This window comes from Bidens hawaiensis, unplaced genomic scaffold, assembly GCF_021521415.1.
Source record: "Bidens hawaiensis isolate Kalapana, Puna unplaced genomic scaffold, B.hawaiensis_p1.1 tig00006387_1, whole genome shotgun sequence".
Classification (NCBI taxonomy): Eukaryota; Viridiplantae; Streptophyta; class Magnoliopsida; order Asterales; family Asteraceae; genus Bidens; species Bidens hawaiensis.
This window is the reverse complement of record NW_027491429.1, coordinates 1,284,272-1,289,696: the sequence shown is the minus strand read 5'-3', so window position 1 is coordinate 1,289,696 and position 5,425 is coordinate 1,284,272. Positions and strand designations below refer to the sequence as shown.

Below are 5,425 nucleotides of genomic sequence, written 5' to 3'. Positions count from 1 at the left end.
CTTTAGGGTAGACCGATCATGTGCGTCTTTGGCCTTCGCCAGGAGACACAAGAGTCTCCATGTATATCACTCCTTTTTGTTCATGGTCAAAACACCCTAAAAGAAAATTATATATGTCTTTTAAGTAATCTTTCAAATCTATATTCTTAAAAGAGTTGTTGTCCTCCCAAATCGCCAACCAATTCCCATTCCTCCTTATGTGTATATGCTTGAATGGCTGATAACGTGAGATATCGAATGTCGCCACTTTTATCCACTTGTCACCATCCATCCTCCACATATCACACTTGAAACCCTCATGTTTATAACCAACACACAAGTGAATACAACGTTGAGAGCTACTAAATTCACACCAAAACTTGCACCACAAGTTAAAGGTGGAAACTATATTTCCTTAAACTTTTCAGACTCCACATCAAAACTGATAAGGCCGCTTTGTAAAGCTCTTGGTCTCCAAATTGCTAGCATGTAGTAAACTTTCTCACCCGAGAATATAGCTTGCCACCAATTGAATCTTCGTATGATGTTGTTTTCTAAACATGGATCTTTCTCCATGAGTCTAATCTCCGGGAATAAATAGAACTGTCCTTCTTGTAAGAAACTATATGTAAAAGTTTGTAATCGTTAGAAGAGTCGACGTAGAAAGTAAAAGCACCAGTCATATCAACAAAAAAGTTAGTATATATCTTCTTGTAGGCACCGGTGAGTGGATTCCAAAAGGCTAAGTCATAAGTTTCCCCGAAGGCTACACATACCAAACCATCTAAACTTGCTAAAATCACCACATCATCCTTGAACGGAATAGGACGGGTGGTGATTGAATAATGGTTCACGGGTTCACAATCAAGTGTACGAAAAGTTTGTGTTGGCTGGTCAAGAAGAAGAAGTTTATATTTGGTATTATAGCGGAGGTGGGATCGGGCGAAGCCTGGTGAACACAAGAAGAAATTCCATGATTTACAAACGCACCGAAAACGACCTATGGACTTAGCCGGAAGTCGTGGTAGCACCTCCGACTGTATTATTTCAATTGAAAGCTGTGGAAGAACACTAGCCATGAATGATGATACAAATATTTGCAATTTTACACCACAAATTGTGTAATGGAAATACAAATAATATATAAGGATGAATTTGATAAATATAAGGAAACTTGATATAATAATAAAGAGGAGACTTGTTATATATGGAACGTGATCTTGTTAGTAAATTGTTAGGGTTATATATATTACTGCTGTCACGATTACTAATGGTTATATATTATTGAAATTGTTATCATCATATAAAACTATACTAGTACAACTCTTGTTATTTGAATTTATAAGTTTTCTTATGTAATTTATTTAGCTTTCAAAAGCTATTTTTCATAACTATGTCTCTAAGAGTTGTCCTCCCAAATCGTTAACCAATTCCCATTTCTCCAAATGTGTATATGCCTCAATGACCGATAATAATTTGATAACTATTTGGGCTAGCAAATGCCACCACTTTTATCCACTCGTCACCATCCATCCTCCACATAGGGGTATCTCTATAACCGACACACAAATAACTGCAATCATTGAAAGCCATACTTCACACCCAAACTTGACCACAAGGTAAAGGTGGAAAATGTATTTCCTTAAACTTTTCAGACTATACATCAAAACTGATAAGGCCGTGTAGTCGGTCTCCAATATCCAACTTTTCACCTTGAAATAAACTTTCTTGCCCAAAAGAGTAGCTTTCCACCACATGAAGCTTAATATAAGGAGGCTAATTTGTATTCATGTGTTTTATTTTGAATAGCATTCTGTAAACAATAAGAGAACAATAAGAGGGATAAGCAACAATAAGTTATCAACACATTTACACATGCTTTTATAATTTTATGATCAAATGCAACATTAGTTGACTGATGTAACAGGACTTGAATTGGTATCAGAGCGGTTACGCTTTTGGTGTTTGTCGAGTATTTCTTTCAAGGTCGACGGAAGTTTTTGTTGCTGCTTGTAGAGTTCTTTAATTATCTCAAATCCCTAGGAGATAAATTCTGTCCAAACTAACCAACTCGACTCAAGACCTGTGAGGAGTTTTTTACACCATTAATTGTTTTTGGTCAACAACAATTAATTAGAATTTTGTTCTAGAAACTTTTTTGGAATTAATTCGAAGTCCCACTTACAGTTTTGTTTCAGTTTGTTTTGTCTTGGAAGATTCAAGCAGTACATTGTTTCGGAAGAAAGCAAAACAAGAAAGGGTTTGTTTTTTTATAATTAAGACTTCCTTGATCAGCCAACATCACAATCCGGTTTCAAGATCGATTCAAGATTCTGGCAAACCTATTGTTGGAGACAAACCATGACAAGCCAGTCGAGTAATCAAACCACTATTTCTTTGCAATGTCCGATGCTAACCAAAACGAATTACACCATGTGGGCTGTCCGGATCAAAGCGGTGTTCCGGTACCACGGAATATGGGATGTAATTGAGCCGGGAAGTGCGGACGAGAAGAAGAATGGTGCCGCCATCGCTCTTTTCTTTCAATCCATACCGGAAGATCAAATCATGCAAGTAGCCCAATACGAGTCGGCTAAAGAGATTTGGAATGCCATAAAAGCCCGGTATGTCGGAGCGGAGAGGGTTATAGAAGCACGTCTACATACCCTTATAACCGAATTTGAAGGAACGAAGATGAAGGATTCCGAGTCTATAGACGATTATTCCGGGAGATTATCCGGTTTAGCAACTAAATTCGCAGCACTTGGTTCCGCCATAGATGAAACAAGATTGGTGAGAAAGTTTTTAACTGGCATGCCTAAAAGATTCATAAATATTGTAGCTTCTATCGAGCAGATGGTAGATCTCAAGACACTCAAGTTTGAAGAAATAGCTGGGCGTCTTAAAGCTTTTGTAGATCGTGTGAACAGTGTTGATGACGAACCCGAGAATAATGGGAAGTTACTGTTCAATAGGGCTAAGACTGAAAAGTTTAAAGGGAAGGGCAAAGCAGAATCTGAGCAATCCCATGATAACTCAAAAGGTGTCCGAAACAAAGAAGGTAATTCGTGGAAGAAAAGGGATTATTCGGGGGTTCAATGTTTTCGTTGTGACGAGATGGGTCACTGTGCTTCGGCATGCCCGGAAAGAAGAGGAAAACGAGCCGAAGCGTACTTAACCGAATCAAACGAACCAACAACAAAGGAAGTTTTGATGAAAATAAGTATCAATAAAGAAGTCATGTTGAATGAAGAAAATGTGCATCCTAAGCGGTACAAGTCGGAACCGATGGAGGATGGTTTTTGGTACCTCGATACGGGGCGAGTAATCATATGACGGGTATGAAATCTTATTTTTCTGAATTAGATGAAACTGTTGTTGGGCAGGTGCGTTTTGGTGATAGTTCGTGTGTCGACATCAAGGGAAAAGGTTCCATTACAATTATTTGTGATGATGATGTTGAGAGAATTATCTCAAACGTTTATTTTATCCCGAACATAACGAGCAATATTTTAAGTTTGGGACAAGCAACCGAACATGGCTGCAAGGTGATTATGGAGGATGACCAACTTTTAGTTCTTGACAAATCGAGAAAGGTGATTATGAAGTCGATTAAATCAAGAAATCGGTTGTACAAGGTTAGGCTTCGGGTTGAAACACCGATCCGGGTTGAACCATCGATGTGTTTGCTATCAATTACTTCGGTTAAAAAGTTTGATGACCGAAGTACCCCTATGGTTAATCTCGGTACCGAACCCGGTAAAAAGGCATACCGGAAGCATGACTCGGTTAAGAACCAAATGCATGTTTCTCGAGATGTAATTTTTTATGAGAAAAGAAGGTGGGACCGGGTTGATAAGAATCCTAAAAACCGAGTAAATTTGATTCAGAGTAGCCCGAGTAAGGTTGCAAAGAATGTTGCAGTCCAACCTAAAGGTCCAGTTCTTTCTTTGTCTGGTATGCAAACTGATCCGGGTCCATCAACCATGAGACGGTTGACTCGAACCACCATTTCTCCAAAAATAATTAATGATTTTATGTTGGATAGAAAGGTTTGTTTCGATCGAGGAAGAGAAGTCATTTTTGATGACCCAAAATTACTTTTAACTCAAGATGGTGAACTGGCGAGTTATGTCGAGACATCCGGAGTTAAAGAAAGGGAAAAACTACTTGGAGTAGAGATCTAAGCAAAAGAGATATGCTTGGAGTTAAAGATCCACCAACTTTCGAGTCCAAAATTAGAGGGGTGATTGTTGGACTTAATTTCCGTCCTCGAGTCAATGAGGCGGGTTGGACCGACTCATCGAGCCTATGATGAGTTCGTGTCTTGTTTATCAAGTTGAACACGTGACTTGATTTACATAGAATAAATTACTTGGTGAACAAGTCGAGCAAATGACTTGGACAACAAGGAATTTATTTATTAATTATTATTTAAATATGTTTTTACTAATTAGTATTTGAGTATGATAAGGAGTTTGTATTCTAGTCTAATTAGGTTTTCATGTTTAAACTAGTATATATACCCGAGCTTGTGGGTTATATCATTAAGTGAGAAGAGTTTATGTATTGTAATTTTTCGAGCTAATGAAAGTTACAAGGATCGAGCTTATGATCTAAATTCGTTTTGCGTTTTCTATTCTGGTTACCAAACTTCAAAGAAACATAACAATGAGTAGATTTGACATACATAATTACTTGAAAACTAAGAAAAGGTAGACCGACCATGTGCGTCTTTGACTTTCGTCGGCGACACGATAGTCTCCAAGTATATCACTCCTTCTCGTTCATAGTCAAAGAGCTTCGTAATATAGTAATTTATTTCTTTTAAGCACTCTTCCAAATCTATACTCTTAAAAGAGTAGTTATCCGGCCTCTAAAATCACGAGCCAATTCCCATTCCTCCTTACGTGTATACGCCTCAACGACCAAGAATATTGTGGACTAATGAATGTCCACATCTTAATCCACTCATCACCGTCAAGACTCCACATATCAGACTTGAAACTATTAGAGATATCTTTACAACCAACACATAACTGAATGCAACCATTACGGTCAAACTCGCATCACAAAGAGAAGATGGGAATTGCATTTCCTTAAAACCCTATTTGGTATTTCTTGCATTTTAAGTATATACTATTTGGCATTTTGTCGGAAAAAAACTCGAAATATGGGAGAGTTTATCATATCAATTATCTTTTAGTACGGTCAAATGATTTTGTTAAAGATTCTTTATATCTCCAAAAAATTTCATCTTACATTCAAAAGTCAAAAATATTTACAATCACTAAGATATCATACTATTTCAGCTTTCAAATTACTACAAAGTACTTACAATCATTCGACAAATCAAAATATTGATTTTCACAATCAAATCAGATGCATGAGCGGTGTTTTCATATCCTTAACTTCCTTTATTTAAAAAAATCACTTCAGATTTATT

At 37.2% G+C, this 5,425-nt stretch overlaps 1 pseudogene; it reads right to left on the bottom strand.

The window, feature by feature from the left end:
- On the bottom strand, positions 1–1,083 carry LOC143632303 (F-box/kelch-repeat protein At3g06240-like; annotated as a pseudogene).
- Between the last annotated feature and the right edge of the window lie 4,342 nt (positions 1,084–5,425).